This window comes from Canis lupus, chromosome 10 (genome assembly GCF_048164855.1).
Source record: "Canis lupus baileyi chromosome 10, mCanLup2.hap1, whole genome shotgun sequence".
NCBI lineage: Eukaryota > Metazoa > Chordata > Mammalia > Carnivora > Canidae > Canis > Canis lupus.
The window spans coordinates 74,790,981-74,812,185 of record NC_132847.1 but is presented as its reverse complement, the minus strand read 5'-3'; the positions used below and the strand labels follow the sequence as shown (position 1 = coordinate 74,812,185).

The 21,205-nt window shown below is 50.9% G+C and overlaps 1 long non-coding RNA gene across 2 annotated transcripts; it reads right to left on the bottom strand.

Moving 5' to 3' along the window:
• Positions 1-8,709: 8,709 nt before the first annotated feature.
• LOC140641953 (uncharacterized) lies at positions 8,710-19,468 on the bottom strand. 2 transcript variants are annotated; one of them, XR_012038547.1, is made up of 4 exons: positions 17,621-19,468; positions 16,624-16,847; positions 13,013-15,501; positions 8,710-12,250 (listed from the first exon to the last, which is right to left on the bottom strand). It is a non-coding gene; the product is annotated as an uncharacterized lncRNA (long non-coding RNA). The 2 variants fall into 2 exon arrangements; XR_012038548.1 differs by having other exon boundaries at positions 19,147-19,468.
• Between the last annotated feature and the right edge of the window lie 1,737 nt (positions 19,469-21,205).

Here is a 21,205-nt window from a genome sequence, read left to right as displayed (position 1 = left end):
TTGGCAATCAAGTGAGATTAAGTTTAGGAAGCCATGGTACTTGGATTCTCAAGACTGTTGTAGATCCAGGAAATGTGTATAGTCCCACCTTCATGTATGTATGTATTTGTGTTTCAGGGAAAGAGAAAGAGATAAAGAGGGAGACAGAGGGACAGACAGCAGCACCACAAGGATTGCAACATGGGAGGGAGAATCAGGAGAGGTCAAGAAGATCCTTAGGAAGCTCCGCTGCCTGAAGACATGGAAGTCCCTCTTTAATCAATTAATCCACCCAGCAATATCTTTGTGAAGTGGCCTTAAACTCCTCCCTAAACATCCCCCAAATTGGGCAACTCGGGCCTGCTTCAGATAGCCCGTTTTCTTTTTGTACAGCTCTGGGAGCTGGAAAGGTCTTATTGAGGCCAAATCAGTATGAAACGCTTAGTTCCTTTGGGGAATAATACTAACGAGGATGATCATAACAGTCTACATTTACTGAACACTTCCTACCAATTAAGCACTCTCAGAAGTACATTTTCTGGTTTAATCCTGATTATCACGCTATCGGATCCATGTCATGCATCCTATTTTATGGATTAAGAAACTGAGTCCAGGGAGGTTCATGTGATTTGCTCAAGAAATTGGAGGTGAGTTTGATATGATTGAAAAAGCTCATCCTCTGAACCTCTTCCTTATGTTCTAATGCAGGTCTGTGGGTCCTCCCCTGAGTGAGCCTCCTTCCCGCCCCCATCCCCGAAAGAGACGAGATCCTAGATCTGCAGTTCATCTCAAACTTTTCACCAGATTTGGCTCCAGTCAATATGACTATCACCGCCCCAGAGCAAATGTTTCCAAACTCTCAGGACTCTACAATCCTATGTTTGCACCTATTTTTTTTTTTTTTAATGTACTGGACTTCTGTTTAAGATCGCAATTGCAGAAAAGTTCCACAGCTCATAAAAGTTTAAAAAACTATTTCAATAGACCAGAATATAGCCCTACAATCTAAATATTAATGGACTATTTTAGGACAATCACACATATTGTTATGCCAACCCATCCCCAAATCCTGAAAGCATTCATGAACAATGCTCATTAATAAAAAGAGGGGCTTCCATGTCCATCAGGCAGGGGAGCTTCCTAAGGATCTTCTTGACCTTTCTGACTCTTCCTCCCATGTTGCAATCCTTGTGGCACTGCTGTTTCTCCCTCTGTCTCACTCTTTCTCTCTCTCTCTTTCCTTGAAACGCTCGCTGAAGTGTCACACTTCTCCCCGTGCCTGCATTTACACCTGTGCTTCTCCTCCAACCCCCACTCCACCTTGACTCTCACCCTTGGGAGGCTGACATTTGTATTAATCACGCCTTTTAATTGTCTCTATTCTTGAAGCGTTGACATTTGGGGGGCCTGCTGACTCTGGGAGGATTGCCTTCAATTCTTACAGACAGTGAAGGATCTGGTGCATCTGTCACAAGCGAGCCACCCAATCCAGATCCCACACCCCAATCACCCTCTTTGTGGGCTTGTACATCCTGGGCCACTACTCTCCTGCTCTTATCACCCCAGGGCCAGGAGCCAGTTACCTGGAGTCAGCCCCTGCGTCTCAGAGCCGACGGAAATGATTTACATCAGACAATGATAAGCTTGGTCTCCTCACTTGTTCCTTCCCGTGGAAACCTCAGGAGAGGTTCTTGTCCATGTTTTCCCACCCCCACTTGCCCCCAAACCAACCCTGATGTTTCCCCCAGGGAGCCCCTTGAAGCATGGGATTTGTGTGTACAGCAAACTTTTCACTGGCAATCACCTCCTGAGCCGTGAGCCCCACCGTCCATGAATAATAATAACCCCTGTGTTTTTTTTAAATTTTTTTATTGGTGTTCAATTTGCCAACATATAGCATAACACCCAGTGCTCATCCCATCCAGTGCCCCCCTCAGTGCCCGTCACCCAGTCACCCCCATCCCCCACCCACCTCCCCTTCCATCACCCCTTGTTCATTTCCCAGAGTTAGGAGTCTCTCATGTTCTGTCTCCCTTTCTGATATTTGGGGAATATAAACAATAGTGAAAGGGAATAAAGGGGAAAGGAGAAAAAAAATGAGTGGGAAATAACCCTGTGTTTTAAAGTGACTCTCCTTTCTCAGAGCTGAGCCTGTTGTTCTCTGCTTCTGTTTTTTTTTTTTTTTCTTTCAGAAGTTATTACCAAAATGAAACCAAATCCGCTTCCTAGGATTCTTTCTTCTAGAAGAAAGGTATATACACGTGGATTCTGAATAAAGACTTTTTCCCCCAACTAAAGACACAAACACATATGGATACACACAAGGGCACATCCTAGCCCTGTGCTGACTGCCCTGGCCTTTAGCTCTTGCTCCTACCCCGAGCCCTTCACGTCCCTCCCATAGCTCCTGGCCACCAAGGCTTCTTGGACTTCATTCTCTTTCTTTCTCCTTAAATACAGCCTTTCGCTTGTCCCTCTTGGACCAAGCTGCCTCAACCGTTCCGAGAAAAGATCCCAAGGCCACTTCTGCTGCTGCATGTCCTTCACCTTCATTCCTCATATGATCTTTACCACAGGCCTGATCTCACTGGCTCACAATTCCCTTGTAGCTTCCTCTTCTGTACCAGGGTGGGTGCTCTGTGGGGCTGGGGCCTGTACAGCATCCGGCTTACCATAAGCTCACATCAAATACTTCCCGGTTGAATCCATGAAAGAATGAGCGAATGAATGAATTTGACTTGTGCTCTCCATCCTTTGCCCTTCCCTTTCCTCCCAGGAGCCATCAGTCATCAGACACACACACACACACACACACACTCCTTTACCTTGAAATGATGCCTCTGTTTACCTTTGGGCAGATACACACTGGACAGCCCCAGGGAACCATTCAATTTCTTACATATGATTTATAAACAGTGAGTCTTCAACTCAGTGGTCAAGGGGGAACTTAATTTTTTTTCTTAATGCATAAGAAATATCTGAAAATATGGATTCGGATTCAGAGAAAGGGAAGTGGAAGAGGCAGAAAAAAAGAAAAGAGGGAATGAGTGAGTGAAAAATGGAAGGAAGGAAGGGAGAGTGGAGAGAGAGTGAGAAGGGAAGAAGAAGAAAGAGAAAAACCAGTTGATGGGTTGTTCCTGCTGGGACGGGTGTCTCATCTGATATACTTCGGGTAAGTGGGGTGTGGGACCCCATTGCCCCAAACCTTATTCCCCTACAAGCACTACCTCTACATTGCCAAGTTATTCTTGGACCATTGTCAACATGTAGGGAATGTACTTGGATGCCAGTTGCTAGAAACACCCAAGGAGTAGGAAGGTCCGATCTAGCACCATTGGGAGCTGTTCTGTGGGCTGCGGCCCCACCCCAGGCCTTGTTCCCCAGACTTGAGGACAGGTGCAGGTCTGGTCCCCCGTGGCCTTCTATTTCTTTCTCTCCATCTAAAGAAACATGACAGATCGGTACAGGCGCTGAACTAAAATGATTAGTGTGACTGATCTAAGCTCCAGGAAGCAGATGGCCTTGGAGCAATAGGTCAGCTTTGGGTGTGCAACCTGGGGGGGGGGGTGTATTCCATTCAGGAGAATTAAGGACACATTCCAGGCCCTTCTCCCTACCCCTCAGCTCATGCCTCCAGAGACTTGACCGGGACATCCCCCGTAACTGCTACCTCCATAGAGACGTCGCTGGCTCCAGTTCAGAGGGGATAAGGACACCCGGTCTCTCAGCCTGTCTGCCCACTTGAACGGAGATGTCGCTCCCTCTCTCTTTCCGATCTTTGTATCTCTTCTCCTTTGGTCCCTGCTCCATTCTGTTGTGACTCCAACCACAGGGGAGGAAAAAAAAAGAAGTCAGATATGGAGATATCAGCGGAGCAAATGGCATTTCCCGTTAATGTGGCGGCAAATGGCCTCCTCCTTGACTTGTCATGTTTTAACTCTCTTAAGGAAGGAAGTGACAGCGCGCTCCTCTTCTCCAGGCCCAAAGGCCGGGGAAGAGGTTTCATCCGGATCATTAACTCTAAGGCATGATTTCACCAAGCGCACCTCTCCGGGGAGCATGTGCACCGACAAGAAATGGTGTCAGGGCAGCATCCGCCAGCAGGGCCAGTGCGGAGCGTCAGGACCTCAGCTCCCATCCACGTCCCAGAGTTCACAATCCTGAGCTGTTCCCGTCTACAAAGGGAGGGTGGCCACCTGTGCTCGGCCTGCTTTGAATAGTGACAGCGAGGCTACCATGACGTGGTGCGGAGTCAGTGGAGGCTGAAGCACCACGGAGGCATTTGTCATGATGATGGCTACTTTTTGTTGGGTTGCCGGCCGCCTGCACACTCTGCAGATTTCTTTGTTCTTCCTTTCCAATACCAACCTCCTCACAGCCTTTTGTCTCTGGGTCTCCCTGGATCAAACCCTCCTCTCTGAGAAATCTCCAATCCCAGTCATTTCCATGTTAATATTAGTCCACGTCCTTGCCCCTGGGCTCTCCAGGTCAGACCACTCTTGACCATGTGGGCACAAGAAACACACGTCAGATCCTGCTCAGGCCCCACAGTAGTTAGTTCCCACCGGCATGCATTTACTTACCCAGCACGGTCTGATGAAAGTTAGCCATCATGTAGTCTGCGTTCCAGGCATGGTCGTAGATGGTGAAGCCAGAGCAGAAATGAGACAAGGGAGGTCTCTCCTTCAAGAGGGAGAGATGGATGGGGTCCCTGGGTGGCTCAGTGGTTGAGCATCTGCCTTGGGCTCAGGTCATGATCTCGGGGCCCTGGGATCGAGTCCCACATAGGGCTCCCTGCAGGGAACCTGCTTTTCCCTCTGCCTGTGTCTCTGCCTGTCTTTCTTTGTGTCTTTCATGAATAAATAAATAAAATCTTTTTTTTTTTTTTTTTTTAAATTTTTTTTATTTATTTATGATAGTCACAGAGAGAGAGAGAGAGAGAGGCAGAGACACAGGCAGAGGGAGAAGCAGGCTCCATGCACCGGGAGCCCGACGTGGGATCCGATCCCGGGTCTCCAGGATCGCGCCCTGGGCCAAAGGCAGGCGCCAAACCGCTGCGCCACCCAGGGATCCCAAATAAAATCTTTTTAAAAAAAGAAGGTGAGATGGAAAATAAACAGGAAGGTGAACAGAGAAGACCATTTTAGTTAGTGATAAGTTACAGGAGGGTAGTTACACCAGGGATAAGGCAGGAGGGATGGCAGTGTGGGCAACCCTGGAGATCTGAGCTCCACCCAAGGAAGGAAGGAAGCAGCCGCATGCAGCTTGGGGATGGGAAGGGAACAGGACAAGGAACGAGCACTTTACTGAGGCCTGGGAACATCATGGGCTCATCAGGGCTGCAGAAAGGGGTCTGGGGTGGTGAGCATGGGGTGGACGGCAGGGGGTGCCCGAATGAGGCAGGCAGGACCCTGTAGACTATAATAAGGTCCTCAGCCGTATCCTGAGCACAAAGGGAAGCCTTCGCAGGATGTAAAGCAGGGGAATGACATGATCAGATTCACCTTTTACAAAGATCAGTCTGGCTGCTCAGTGGAGAATGGAATTGTTGTGGTTGAAATTCCAATAGGGACATTCAGAGCCCTCCACTAGGCGAGTCCAGCCGCAATGTGCAGCCACAGCTTCCAGCTCTGCCACTCATCCTGGGCCCCTGGCACGCTCCACTCTCTATTATTCCTAAATACCACGTCCTTTCACACTTTTAATTCAACTGTTGTTGCCCTTCTGATAAAACTGTTCCAGGGGGCCTCGTACCCCTGGCCAGCCATGCTGTGTGCTCGGACGAGGAACCAGAACCGGAGTGTTCTCATGGGCTCGGAACAGGATCGGGGAGTTAATGGAGCAGTAGATGTTTAGTGCTCGGTCACCATGTGCCTGGCACTGTGCTGGGTTCCTAGGATTCAGGGAGAATGACACGGGCCGAATCTGTGCCCGCGTGGAACTCGTGCTCCGAAGAGGGAGAGACAGTATACAGGAAATATGGAACAGGTGAGAAAGCCTATTCTGTGAAACATAACCCAGTGCTGGCAGCACTCATCTTGGAAGCAAAGAACCATAGATTCCTGGTCTCCTGGAATCTTCAGCTTATAGAATCAAATCATCCCAGGAAAAAAATAATCAGGATTTAGAAATGAATATTTATCAACTCTCTGGAGGATGGGTGGCTGTATAGGCTTAGAAGTGATAGAAGATACCACAAAGGAAAAGACATAAAGCAAACTGGGAAAATACCCACAGCAAATATGACAAAGGATTACTATCTTTATTATGTAAAGAGCGCATGCAAATCAATTAAATTCGATGAAGACCCCAGCAGATAAGTGAGCAGAGGGCACAAAAAGACAATTCTCAAAAGAGGGAAATACATACAACTGGTGAACAAACACAAGAAAAACATGTTCATTCTCTGTAATAATCAAAGAAACGCTTATTAAAACCATGAGATAACATTTTTCGCCTATTGAATTAACAAAGTTTAAATGAAACCGAGGAGAGGATGGCCCAGCCGATGCTTTCGAGAATGGGATGATCGAGATTCTCAGGCATTGCCGGGAGACGTGTAAACCAGGGCAACTGTTTTTGGAAAACAATTTGGCAATGTGCACGAAGAGTCTTAAAATATGATTTTATTTTAGTAATTTAATTTCTGAGATTTTTTTTTTTCCTAAAGAAAGATTCCAAAAATAGAGAAAGGATCTATGCATGAAGATTCTTTTTCCCCCCCGGAGCATTATTTATAGTAGCCAAAGGGTGGGGGGAGGAGAATGAAATAGAAAATTAGAGAGGTACAGATAGCCATATAAGGAAACATTCTGTGGCCATTTTAAAAGATGTTTATGAAATGCTAAAGTTAAGTGGAAAAGGAGGACAGAAAAAGAAGCTCTGCGTTCAGTGTGATTGTGCTTGTACGGAGACTATCATAGGCACAGTGACTTAAAGATTTGCACATTTTTAGAGCAGAGCATCCCTGGGGATGTTGGTCTGGGTCCAGGGACTTGGACTTGGCCGCCCAGCTGAGCCTCCTCTAGGGTGGGAGGACCCAGGAGGGCCTCACCCTTCCCGGGGGAACTTGACTTGGTTCCCCAACTCCTGAGAGAGCACCTGCACGATCTTAAGAAACCAGGCTCACTTCTGTTTCACCAATGAGAAACCTGAGGTCCAGAAGGGAGTCGTATCTTGCTGCAGGTTGCACAGATGTGTGGAAGAGCTGGTGATAGAATTCAGGCCTTGTGGGTTCACACCGACACAGCCTTGTAGCCCGGCGTGCGTCTGGGTTAATGGGTCGGATTTGCATTGGATCCAAGGCGTGTGCGTGGGCACATGGGCTCGTGTTCATTCCCATGCGCGTGCTGGCAGGTGGGCACGCCTCTGTGCGCTCAGAGGATGGAGCCACCAGCCCTCGTGGTGCGCGGGGGGCATCCCTGGGGTGTTCCACGTTCGCACCCACAGTCAGGCAGCGACGCTGGGTCGCCCTAAAGGGCTGCGGGTTCGGAAGCGCAGGCGGGCGGCACGTCTGTCTGCAGCTGCCATCCGGTCGCGCCTCGTTTTCCCGCCGCAAACTGGCAGCCCAGGGCCGAGGCCACAGCCTCAAGGCATCCCAGCCCGGGTCACACCCCAGACCCCAGCCCCCAGGCCCCGGAGCTTCCCTGAGCGGTGGCCTGGTGGAGGGAGGGAGCTCCCGGGGGCCACGGGGCTGGTTCAGGCCGCAAACTGGCGGCCCAGGGGCACGGCCACAGCCTCAGGGCGTCAGAGCCCAGGCCAGACCCCAGACCCCAGGCCCGGAGCTCGCTCCTGCAGCAGCCTGGTGGAGGGAGGGGCTTCCCGGGGCCATGGGGCTGGTTCAGGCCGCAAACTGGCGGCCCAGGGGCGTGGCCACAGCCTCAGGGCGTCGGAGCCCGGGCCAGACCCCAGACCCCAGACCCAAGAGCATGCCCGATGGCGGAGGGAGGGGGCTCCCGGGGGCTGCAGGGCTGGTTCAGGCCGCAAACTGGCGGCCCAGGGGCGTGGCCACAGCCTCAGGGCATCCCAGCCCCGTGTCAGACTCCAGACCCCAGACCCGGAGCATGCCCGATGGCGGAGGGAGGGGGCTCCTGGGGCCGCGGTGTCCCCTCCCGCCCGCGGCCGACGCCGCCCCCAGGTCCCTCGGGGTGACGGGCGATGCCCCCGCTTGGCTGAGCCCGGGCCGCCGCCTCCCTCCCTCCCTCCCGCGGACGGACGCGCGCACCGCCGGTGGCCCCGGCTTCCCGAGCGCGGGCGGAGGGGCCGGAGGCGCCCGCAGTGCCCTCTGCTGGCCCGTGGCCGCAGCGGCCGCCCCGACACCCCAGCACCGCGCCTGGGGGCGACCCTCCCATGGAGACGCGGTCGACCAACCACCTGCTGCAGCCCGGAGCCCGGGGGTCCCCCCCTGCAGCGAGGTCCGTCCCGCGTCCAGTGGGCGGGGGGAGGGGTGGTGGCTGGAGTCACAGCTCTGACCCTGTGACCTTGGGCGGACCCGCTGGGGTTGGCTGGGCCTCGACTTTCTCCTCTGGGAAAGGGCCACACCAGGGGGCCTGACATGCCTGCCCCCCAGGGCGCATGGTGAATGGTGACCGCTGGGGGATGAATGCTTTCTGAGCTGGGTCCCCATGCCTAGGATCTCACACTTTTTTCTTTTCTTCGTCTTTTTTTTTTTTTTTTTCACTCTTGCTAGGAATATGGCTGTGATTAGATGTGCCAGGTGTTGCCCAAGAGGTGAGGAGGGTAGAGAAATGAATTCTTCGCTGGGCCCAAGTCAGAGGGACAGCGCTACGTTTGAAATCAAATGGAGAATTCTTATACTGGATTGCAGCTTGTTTTAAAAATAATAATGGCCATAATAACACAATTGCACGTTCGTCTAGCATTTTTTCACGTTGCAGAGTCCTTTTCCGGGCCCCCAGAGAGATAATGGATGTGAACACTTCAGAAAATAGACAGCTTTCTGTGAAATTAAGGTGATTTGTATTGAGGGGTGAGGTTTGTCTCTATCCATCATTGACTAAACAAATCGTTTGTTTGCTCCTGTTCGATTGATAAAGAGGATCGTGGACCCCAGGAGCAAGGCGAGGCTTTACCTGCCCCTCTCTCCATCCACTCCGTCCACAGAACGCCTGCGAGGCTGGAATCCATGCTGTTTGATTGCTTCTGGGGATGGAGCGCTCACTTCCACTCTATGTGGAGGTGCATCCGTCACCGGATAAGCAGATGCATGGGGTGTTCAGTCCCTCCTTCCCATCACCGCCTCAATCCAGACAGCCAGTTGCACTCATTTTGCCCCTAGGGATCTCCCAGCACCTTCATCCTTTGTGTCGCCGCACACGGACCACCTCGGTAGCCATGCTCGTAATCCTGTGTTTGGACTGTCAGCCTAGACTCGCCCCCTTCGCCCCCAGTCGGTGCTGCACGTTGCTCTGTCACAAGCAAACTCAAAGTGGCACATCCCCACCTGGAGTTGTGCAGCCTGCTGGGCGAGGCCCGTGGTATCCTCCACAGCCCAGCCTCTGGCCTGCTCCCGGAGCAGGGCTTGGCAGGCCACGGCCTGAGGGCCAAATGCCACCCACGTCCTTCACGTGTGCCACGAATGAAGGATGCTTTTTACATTTTTCAGTGTCAAATGTGAGATAGACTGTTAGCCTTCAGTTTGCTTAAAGAATCGAGCACACAATCTGACCCTCCACTGACTGGTTCAGGTACTTTTCGTGTATGACGTCACTTAAGCCGTACAGGTCTGTGGGGGAATCGCTATCTTTGCCATCTGACAGAGGAGGAACCTGACACGCCAGGGACACTTCGCTTGCCCGAAGCTACAGAGCCCTGAGGTGGCCGGTGGATCAAAGACGCGGCTCCGCTGACCTCAGCCAAGCCCTCCCAGGAGTCCTGCCGGCAATCTGCCCTTCCCTTTGCTCGGATAACTCAGTTCCCACCTGGATGATGACACATCCCCTAGCAGATCCCCACTATTTGTGTCTGTGGCCTCCTGCCGACCCGAATGGGGACCTGCGAGGGGTCAGCGGTCACCTATGTTCCACTTTTATTTCCTCCCCAGTACATATCCCTACACCCGGCTCACTGCAGGTGCTGAAAGTAGTGCTCGGTGAACCAGATTGCAGGGTTTCCTACATTAGGAGCACCCCACGCAGGTACTGGGAGATCCCTAGAGTGGGGAGGAGGGTAGTCCCTGGTGAGCTCTAGCTTCAGGGGGAGGGTGAGGAGGGAGTGAGGACCCTGGAATTTGCAACTCTTGCTCTGAAGCTTGATTGACAACAGATTGCGGATGGGACAGGTTCTTCCAGAGGTGGACTCCGTGAAGAAGGCTGCAGGTGTAAGCCAGGAAGGGCAAGGATACCAGGTTCTAGAAAGACGGCAAAAAGGAAAACACCTCCAGGTAGGAGTCTTCTAAGTTTCCTATACAACAAGCAGCACTAAAATGTTTGAGATGCTGTTTAACTGCAGGGGAAAGGTGTTCCTTGTGCTCTTAGGTTCGGGAGGGGGGCTGCCCAAGGGAGGTGGATGCGAGGGCTCTCTCAGACGTTCTTTATCTCGGGCGTATTACCGTGGGGTCTACAAAGTCTCCCTTTCTTCCAGTCTTGGATTTTGGGACGAGAGTAGCAGTTGGTCTTTTAGTCCGCATCAGAGAATTACAGCTGCTCGAAGGGAAGGGAGGGCTTAACCATCGACCAATTCAACCCAATGGGAAGAAATCCTAGGCAAGAGGGAAGTAACTTCCTGGAAGGACCCAGGGACATCTTGCCAGCCGTGGGTGACGGCCAGAGCTGGATCACAGACTGGCGGCTCTCCTGCCCCTCTCATCCCTGAATATGCCCTCCGTTCTCTTCTACTGCCTTCCTCCCTGAGGCACAGAGTGTGGCTCCCTGTGGTTCTCATCAGTCGTGTCCCATGACTGCCACCAGGAAGACACTCCATCTCTTCCTTTCGTTCTGGTGTGCAAATCCAGGGGCTTAGACGCAGGAGCTCCCTCTGGGCCAACTTGCTAGGGCCAGGGGTTGGGGCATGGCCTTCAGGGTCCCACTGCTATCCACTGAGGAGACCCCTAAAGTGGGGATGATGGCATTGTGAGCTGGGCGGCTGCTTCACCTGGTATATCTACCTCAAAAGATAAGAAACAGGGACCCACAAGGTTGTTACATAGTCTCCTCCAGAAATCCCAATTTTGGGGGGCACCTGGGTGGCTCAGCAGCTGAGTGTTTGCCTTCAGCTCAGGGGGGGACCCCGGGGTCCTGGGATCGAGTCCGGGGGTCCTGTGATCGAGTTCCCACAGGGAGCCTGCTTCTCCCTCTGCCTGTGTCTCTGCCTCTCTCTCTCTCTGTGTCTTTCATGAATAAATAAATACAACCTTAAAAAAAATAAAAATAATAAAAAAAGAAATCTCAATTTTCCAAAGAAGCTGGGATTAAAGAACACTATTTTGAGTCTTGGGTCTTCCTTTCAGGAAGAAAAGCATGGAAGTCCTCCTACATGCTAGCTGTTGTGTGTTTAATCCTTAAGGCAGCATATGGCAAGGTAATGTTTACTCCTAACTTCTACACGAGGAAACCAAGGTAATCTAAGTGAGGACGCTCGACTGGTAGACATCTAGCCTGGCAGGGCCATGTGCGTCCACTGATATCCCAAGCTCTTGTCCCTTTCTTTATACAGCTTTATCCCTTCCATTAACCAGAAAGTTGCTCTACCCTTTGGGACATCGGTTTCTTCTTGTAGGAGAAGTGATCGTTTCTAATAAAAGAATTCATCTTTTCTATTTAATTATCACACCTTTTCCTGTTTTCCCAGCCTCCACGGGCACACACGTCTCTAACTCTGTGATAACTGACACATCCAGTTATTACAGAGGAAAGACACTCCTGACCTGTGAATTTCTGGGCAGTAAAGTAGTGAGTTAGTCTCTTGCTCAGGAAGATAAAACCCAGGCTCCGCTGACCAGGCTGTAAGCTGAGCTCTCAAGCCAACTTCCTGCGTGAGCTCCAGTGAGATGCTCGTCTTCTCAGCCTCGGTTTGCTCATCCGTACAAGAGAGACGCCACCTGTGCTGCAGAGACCCCGGGCGTATGTGGTTGGGCTACTTAAGGAATCTCTCTAAAGCCAGTTCATGCAAGTGGATTGTTGGTTTTAGGAGCTGCCCTTGTCCACATCCATCCAAGGTCCTTGGACGTCCAAGGTTTTCTTATCTGTAAAATGTTGGGAGTTGAACAGAATACATCGCCTCCTTCCACTGTCATATTCTGAGCCTCTAGCATCTCCGCGCAGAAAAAAAAAAAAAAAAAGTGGGAAATATCAGAAGGGGAGACAGAACATGAAAGACTCCTAACTCTGGGAAACGAACTAGGGGTGGTGGAAGGGGAGGTGGGTGGGGGTGGGGGTGACTGGGTGGCGGGCACTGAGGTGGGCACTTGACAGGATGAACACTGAGTGTTATTCTGTATGTTGATAAATTGATTTATTTATTTAAAAATAAATTTATTTAAAAAAACAAAAAAAATAGAAACAAAATAAATAAATAAATAAATAAATAAATAAATAAAAAATAGAAAGAGCAAAAAAAAAAAAAAAAAGAAAGGAAAATGCATGCCTATCCCTCTTCTCACCCTCCCCTGCCGCCTCCCCTACCTCTCTCTCCTCAGCATCCCAGGGACTCAGTCAACACCCCTGCCCTGTGCTCCCAGAGATAACTCCAGCAGCAGGTTCTCTCCTCCTGGCTCTTAAGGTGGCCACACACTGGGCTAAATAAGCTGCTTACCAGCACGGGAAAGGATGACATTTAGAGTATCACATCTTTTTTTTTTTTTTTTTTTTTTTAGCTTTGCTTTAAGGGAAACTGGTTTGGGAATATGTTGGGAAGACGTCCCTCTAATTTGGTACTCGGGGCTCTCGACAGTGGGCGTGCAGGAAGAGAAGTTCATCTGTGTCTCCTTAGGTGCTTTCTAGGGGCCAAAAGATCAGTGCTATTTCCCTCCCTTCCCAAGCCCCTTGAAAATGACTCGGCTCAGCTGGGAACTCACCATGTCCCTGGCGCCGAGGCTCTGAAGCGCTAGCAATGAAGTTTAGAGGCCCGGTCAGTCGTGTCACCTTGGGGGAGTCATTTCACTTCTCGGAGTTTGGATTCCTCCTCTGCAAGGTGTTAGCGTAATAACTGCACTCGCTGAGACGTCCCATGACAATGGCCAGAGCCAGTGAAGGTCCCCCCACATCCTCTCGCTTAACCGTGCAATAGCTCTTGGACCGCAGTACCATCGTTATTACTACTGGGGGGATGAGACGGGTAAAGTTCAAAGGCGTGAAATAACTTGCCTGGTCTGGAAGGTGGCCTCATCTAGAATTCAACCCCAGTGCTATGTGACTCCTGTGCCCTTAGCCTTTAGCTCCTCAGCTGGCCCCGGCTATGTAGACGGCGTTCCCGTTGTCCGTTGCTGGGTACCACCCCACCTCACAACTTAGTAACCGAAGACAACCACCCTTGTACCATGCTTCTGGATTCTGTGGGGAAGGAAGTTGGGCAGGGTACACGCGGATGCTTGTCTCTGCTTCACAGGGTCTGGAGCCTCAGCTGGGAAGACTCAAGAAGTCTAGAGGCTGGTCTAGCCCCTGAGCTGGGGTGACTCACAGGCTGGTCTCGTTCTGATACTGCTCACCAGATCACCCATATTTAACTCTCCCCGTGGACCAGGCGCCCTCACAGCAGGGGGGCTCCCGGGTATGTGGACTGTTCCTTGTCAGCACAGGGGCTCCAAGAGTGAATGTTCTAGTGAAACAGTAGAAGCTAGGTGGCCTTTTATGACCCCGCCTTAGAAATCACGCAGCAACACCACTTCCTGCAATCTGGTCAAAGCAGCCGTAGACCTCCTCAGATTAGAGGGGCAAGGCACGTGGCTCCACCTCTCATGGATGGAGTTTTAAAGATGTTTGCAGCCATGCTCTGAAACCACCGTCAACGGGATGAGCTGTGATCTATGCTGAGACATCGGCTAGATTGATAAAGACTGAAGAATCTGATGGGATCAGGGCCAAAGGCAGCTCATCGGCTCTATGGTCGGCCTCACAATGAGCTTCCCAAGAGTCTGATGAATAGTGGCTGAAGTGGTGGGGAAAGTGCATCTTGATCTGAGTCAACACTATTCGAGACGACCTCATCTAGCATATCCTGTAATGCCGCGGGGGCTTCTAGACATGGGTGATGGGCGAGGCTGACGAGGGAGCCGATTATGACCATTGAGTCTTGTTTCCTGATGATGGATGGTGGTGGAAGGCATGGGTTTTAGGATCAGACAGACATGGGGTCAAACACAAGCTGGATTGTTTCCCAACTCTGTGAACCTGAGCCAGTAACTTGGCCTTTCTAAGTTTCGGTTCACTTTTACGTGAACTGGGACTCTTGTGAGAAGTCAAGGAGAAAGCTCCCACGTGGCGCCTGGAGCATAGTACGCACGTATTAGAGTTAGTTATAGCTCTTTGTCATTCATTAAACACATATTTACTGAGCCCTTGCTATGTGGCCACCGCTGTCCTAAGTGTTTACAGTATTTTTATCATTGCTGCTATCGTTATCCTCAGCAGATGCGGTCTACCCGCTTGGAGAAGCTCCTCAGATGGAAACAGAGAGTGCAGGGGAAGGTCTGAGCCACCCGGGAAGTAGATGAGGCAGGCTGGGGCTCAGGGAACCCAGACCAACAGCCAGTTGTATCTACTGGGTAACCCAACAGGGATAGGGAAAGCCTCACACTCAATCTGGGCACACGGGTCCCGAGAATCACCTTGAGAGGGCCAGCGAGACCATTCCCTGTTTCCGGGGTGGATGTACCTAATCAGGCCAGTCATGGGTGAGGTTAGTGGGTCCCTGCAGGGCTGGGGGGTCAGTGCCTGAGGTGGAGGAGTCATGGAGGGGGAGAGCAGGGGCCACACCCTCCTCCCCAGGGTGGTGAGCCTCCGAGGAGACAAAGGGCCAGAAGGGGCTTTGCAAACGGAAGGAGTGACATTAGGGATGATTCAGGGATGCAGCTCTGAAGCCAGCCGTCCTGCCCGCAGCTCTCCCCATTCCTTAATGTGATGTGAAAGGAAACGAGCACACTCTGAAGCCAGACTCTGCTTCTTAGTAACTGGGATACTTCTGACAGATTTTTCTCTTTGAACCTCAGTCTTCCCATCTGTTAAGTGTGAGTAGTGACAACCATAACCATCCTAACTGGTGTGAGTATTAAATGAAACCTCCATGTGGAGATTTGGACTTGGAGTAGGCCTGTGTTTTTCATGGTGTCCGAGGACTCCGGCGTTAGACCGCCCTGCTGCACCTGTTTAAAATACAGACCCTCCATCGACTCCTACGAGGGTTCCTTCAACCCTTATTTTGCTCCATGTTTCCCTATGGCTTTTATCACCTGATATACATACAGTACGCTGCTTCATTTTTTACTGCCTGTTTTCCCCATTTTCTTTCCTGGAAATGCCGCGAGAATAGAGATGTGGCGCTTCTCTGCCTCCAGCCCCTAGAACCGTGCTTGATAAACAGAAATAAAAGAACACAGGGACGAATGAATGAGAATCCCTGGAAGGGAGCTCTCAAATCAGCCTTTTCTTGACTCACCCCAGGGGATTCTTACACACACTCCAGGTTGGAGGACCACCATAGGACGTACTTCATCAACACTGGTTGTTTTTCCCCTTCTTTTCTCCTTAAGGATCTTAAATTTGTTTAGCTTGCTCAAAGAACCAAATTACCAAGGTGAGATGAGGGAGTAAGTAACTCTAGGATGGATAGGATAATCTGATAGTCCCCATTCTCTGTTGTCCAGCCATCCCGGCCTTGAAGAGAGAGGACTTTGGTTTTGTGTATTCTGATTAGTGTCCCTTAGGCATTGACCCCTCACAACTGGGTGCATGGGGTGCAGGACGCTGGGAGGCCCGAGAAAGCAACTTGCCCACTGACCCCACCTTCTTCTTGCTTTCATGCAGGGCCTTGCTTGCTTGCTGCTGTCGCATTAGACTTGGGATGTGGCCTATTTAGGACCAAATAGGGCATGGCCTCTGGCCTAGCAGGATGGACCACCGTTCAGAACTGCACCCTGCTTCCTGGACTGATCCGGCTCTGGTCTGGGAGTGAACCCAGGGTGGCTGGCTGACCAGCACCCAAAGGCCATGGAAATAGAGGGTCAAGGGTGTACCAGAGACTGAGGGAGAAGGGAACTGGCATGCATGCACCTGCTACCCTATTGTTCATATATCACCTCTCTGGCTTTGAAGATTTGAAGATTTTGGCAGTTATTGCCTGTGTGACTTTGGGTCATTGACCTCCCTCTCTGAGCGTTGGTTGAGTCATCCATAAACTGGGAGTAGTAACAACCACTCACAGGGGGTCCTTGTGTGGATTTAATGCCCTAGGTGTTTCCCTTCTTTCTTTTTTAACTCCTTAAACCCCAATTCATGGAAGGGAAAACAAAGGAGACTGTTAGATGGAGGAGGTTGCCTGCTGCTGGGGACACAACATGCGGCCCTAGGGACAGGGCCAAGGGCAGGGATGTGCACACTGGGGGAACTTTGGAGCCACTTGACTTAAGGAGCTCAAGCTAATCAATCCCTCTCAGCTCATCACGGGCCCTGCAATCAGGGCTCCCCTGCTCACCTGCTGCTCTGCCCTTGGGGACGCACCAGAGCCAATCATGGGGCATTGTTCTCTCAGCTCAGTTCCTCGGAGGAGCACTCGGAGCTTGGCCAGGAGACAGCAGGACGACTCATGGAATCCCAGGCATGGGGTTTCGATCTGGACGGCCCAGTGCAATACCGGCCCTTCTCTCACAAGAATAAGGAGGTGATGTGACTCAGCCAAGGTCACAGAGAAAGCTGGATCTGGAGAAAGGAGGAGATGTTTATATTCACTGGAATTCCCATTCATTCATTCAAGAGTGTTTTACCCATTGCCTGTTATGAGTGCAGGGCATCTCAGGTCTCACAAGGCCACGCTGCAATCCCAATTCTACCCTCTTTCCGATGCTCCATTCTTTCTTCTCTAAAGCCCAAGGGCATTCCAGTGGTCACCTCACTCAGACCTGGGCCAGGGCTACAGAGGCTTTCCTGCCTGCCCCTTCATGCCCTTCCCCCGGCCCGGTCCTAGACTCTCAAGCTCTAGAAATTACTCAGGACACCAGGAAATAGTGGATCCAATTGGAGTCAGCGGAATTTACTTTATTTGAATTGACTTGAACTGAATGAAATGGAATCGCAAGATTAAATGGAAATAATTGAATTGAAATGTAGCAAACTGGATTGAATCAGGATTAATTGAAATAAAATCAATCGAGAATGTATTGAATCATAGTACTAGGAAAGGTACGGACCTCACCTCCCCCCACCCCCGACCCTGCTCCTTGTATAGCGAGAGAGTGAAAGCCCAGCAAAGGCAAGTGTGGTGCAGGAGGTGATAGAAACTCAGTGACTTTGAGAAGGTCAAGCAAGTGGCAGAGCCGGGCTTCCAAGCCAGGTCGTCCGACTCCCTGGTCAGCATTTATCTCACTATTCCGTATTTCCAGAATTAGTAGAGTCTGAGGTTGCAAGCCAGGAGCCACTAGAAATCAGCAAGTGAAGAGGACTGTGGGAAAAATGATGTGCCCGATTTTAATCACCTCTCCACCTTCTCATGAATAACCAAGCTTGTCGTCCTCTGACGCTGGCTTTCCAAAATAGTTCCCGTCTGGGCTGTGGTAGGTACACGGAGAAAGGGAAGCGTCAAGTCTCTGAGCCTAGTGGCAGAAGGAATGGCAGCGAAGTTCTCTGGCCGTGATTCCCCTGAAACTGAATTTACTTTGAGGAATAAAGATGTGACACTTGCAGCGGACCACCTTCCTTGAATTCCCAATCACGAGATCACTGTGCCTGAAAGTCCACCATTCGTCCTGTTCCTTGGATGATGTTTTTTTTTTTTTTTAATTCTATTAAGATACACATGTGGTAGCTGGAGGAGGTACAGCATATTTAATACCCACATATTAGTGTAATGACCTTATCGCACCAACTATCTGACACTAGAACGAAGGCTTGTGTGGACGGTGGAAGGAAGTAGAGTTCGCAGGAGGGAAGTTGGTTTGGATCAGTGGCCAATGCAATTTTTTTAAAGACATTGATATAAATTGCTCTACCCAGGAATTTAAATCTGAAAGTCTCTGTAATGAGGAGGTATTATTCTTATGATGAAAGCGTTAGATAATAATAGTCTATACTCGGGAGGAAAAGGCAAATGGTAGCCCATTGACCCTTTGCGCCCTCTCTCCCCTCACGTGGTCATAACTGCTGATCAGTGCTCAACGTAAGAATTAAGGTTCGCAAGTAATCTTTATAACAGTGTGGGGAGAGGTAAATCGGGCACTCTCGGCCTCGTTTTACGGAGGAGAAACTGAGCTCTGGGATCGCCAGTGATGCTCCTTCAGTCTCAAGGCAAATCAGAGGCAGGAGGAGGACCAGAGCCTTCATGCCGGCTCCCCAAATCCAGAAGTCTCTCAGGCGTATTGTATATGCTGTACAATTGCCATCGATTTCCCGTCATTGTTCCTTGGTTGTGTGGGCCAGGGGAGGCAGGAGTCAGGGGGTGGCACCTCCACAGCCAAGGGTGGCCACAGTGCATTTCACAGACTTGAGCCAAGAGGCCTCTGGAGAGCGTAATCATCCTAGTGAGCTGCGGTGCTTGTCAAGGTATGTGGTCGGGATGCTCGTTGCTGTGACCTGGACACAACCTGCCCTGCATGGGAACAGCAAGCTGGCCGGCAGGCCCTCAGCCCACCACAGGCTGGCCTGGTGACGCACCAGGGGAGGAGGCCAGCAGCTTCCCTGGCTCCACGTTCTTTAATGTTTATGATCACAGCTGTCTCTTGCCAAGGAGCCCTACACCCAGAAGTAAGGGTCCTGTAGGAATAGATGGGTGGTGGCGAGGCAGTGTTGCTGATAGATTTTGGCAGCGGGATGGGTCCTCACTCTACCCTCAGAGGTTTCAGGTACCCCAGAGGTACCCCCAGAGGTTTCTAACCCCAGCAGGATGGGTCCTCACTCTACACCCAGAGGTTTCAGGTACCCCAGAGGTACCCCCAGAGGTTTCTACCCGCAGCGGGGTGGGTTCTCACTCTACCCCCAGAGGTGAATTGGACTCAGGAAGACGTACAGAGGAGAATCGCAGTCATGCAGCTTAGACACGCGCGCGTCCAATCTCCATCCATAGGAGGGATCCTCTCAGGACACGGCTGTGCCCAGCGCCAGGGACAACCCATGGGAGGAGCCTCAGGCCAGCCACCGAGGGGCTTCCCTCACTGGGCTTCATTCCAGGGCTCATTTTGCTCCAGTTCCAGTAACTGTGTTGTTTTTATGTTCCCTTTGGATCAAGTCTCCGCACACGTTTCTGCCATTAGCGTCATTGAGCCCACGGATACTTAACGGGTGCTGTTCATGTGACAGGCACTGTTCTAAATCCTGGGAATATAGAGGTAGAAATGGTAGACAGTGTCTGCATGGCGACTGTATCCATGGCGAGACAAACAAACAAACACAGGTACGCTGTACTGTCGGGAGTGGCAAGCCTCATGAAGACCAAGAAATGACGCAAAAGCACCAAAGATATTAATCTAGTTAGTGGATGTGGAGGGGGTGAGGCGGTCAGAGAGGGCTTCCCTGAAGATGTAGAGTTGGAGCAGACTCCAATTTGGTGGAAGAATGGGTCCTGTGACTGTCTGGGGGAAAGTGTTCCAGTTGCAAGGGGTCAAGGGCAAAGACATGAAGATGGGGACAAAGGGGAATGTCAAGGAGCCACCAGAAGGCCAGCCAGGCTTCAGTGACGGGAGAGCAGAGGGGAGCAGTGGGAGATGAGGCCAGGTAGGGAGCTGGACCTAATTCCTTACTGTTAGGTGGGCCGGACAGAGCCTCGAAGGCCAAGGTAAGCTTGCTGGGGTTCTCAGTCCAGTCCATGTTCTGGAAGATTCCTCCGATGTTAGTGGCACCTTCCTGGGACCAAAGATGCCTCCCTCCGTGCTCTTGTTGGATGGCCCCAAAGTTGGCTGTTTCCAGCTGTCAATCTGTGTCTCGACTTCGCCGTAGCAGCCCAGAGCAGCAGTTGCTAAAGCTGAAAGACGCAGAGGGGGCTTCAAGTCCCCGCGTTTTACTCGTGGATTATTTTTCTCTTTGCCCCTGGGATTGAACCAAATTCCATTCCAGTTTAAGGCTGGCCCTTGCTGCTTGCCGGTCTCGGCCCCAGCAGGTCTGCGTTGCTGCCCTGCTCCGATGATCTCCAGACATACTTGGGAAGCTGCCTCTGCTCGACTAAGACAGGAGTACTTTGTGATGGAGATTGTAATTGGAAAGAAGTGTGAATAATTGATGTGTTTTCTTCTTTCTTGTTGGTGAGCGAAACTGGCCCCAGCCAACCTTTTGGCTCCTGCCTTGCCACACCCCGCAGCCCTATTTCAAGCCCTTGAGTGTTTGCACACACTGCACACTGCTCTCTCTGCCAGGAGTGTGTATCCCCCACTCCGTCTTCACTTTAAGCATCTACTCACAAGACAGATTTTTTTTCCTGAGAAGTCTCTTGACAATCCCGGGTTGCTATGCAGGCTTCTGGTGGGTTCTTTTGGCATCGTGTCTTCCCCTGCCCCCTTTGATGTGATGCTCTAATTAGCTAGTCCTAAACTTGTCCTCCCCTGGAGAAAGTCTACTCCAGGCCTGAGGATGAGGGTAGAACTCGATGGTTAAAACTTCACAAGAGGCATATGGCCTGAGTTCAAATTCTGGTGCTTCCATTTGCTAGCTCTGTAGATTTGGGGTAAGTTATTTATGTTCTTCTCTGTGTAAATCTCATCTCTAAAACTGGGAAGGTAATCATGCTTTCTTATTAGGCTACTTGGAGGGGTAATCAATGCTAATTGACCTCTTTGTGTCTCCTTTGGCCCCCAACATATCAACCACAATGAGGTTTTTTTTTTTTTTTTTAAATGTACTCTTTCCACAGATTTCTCACATGCTTATAACCTATTTCTCATTAGTCAAGTCTCAGGTCCCATAACTATTCAGAGAGGCTTTCCGTGGCCACGCATTTGAAGCAGACCCTCCCCTAACCAAGCCACTCTGTCCCATTACCCTTCAGAGTCGTGAGCAGTGCTATTTACCTAACATTTTTGGTTCTACCTTTTTCTATGGACTGGACAGGAAGATACTCAGTGTTTCTTGCTGTTGGG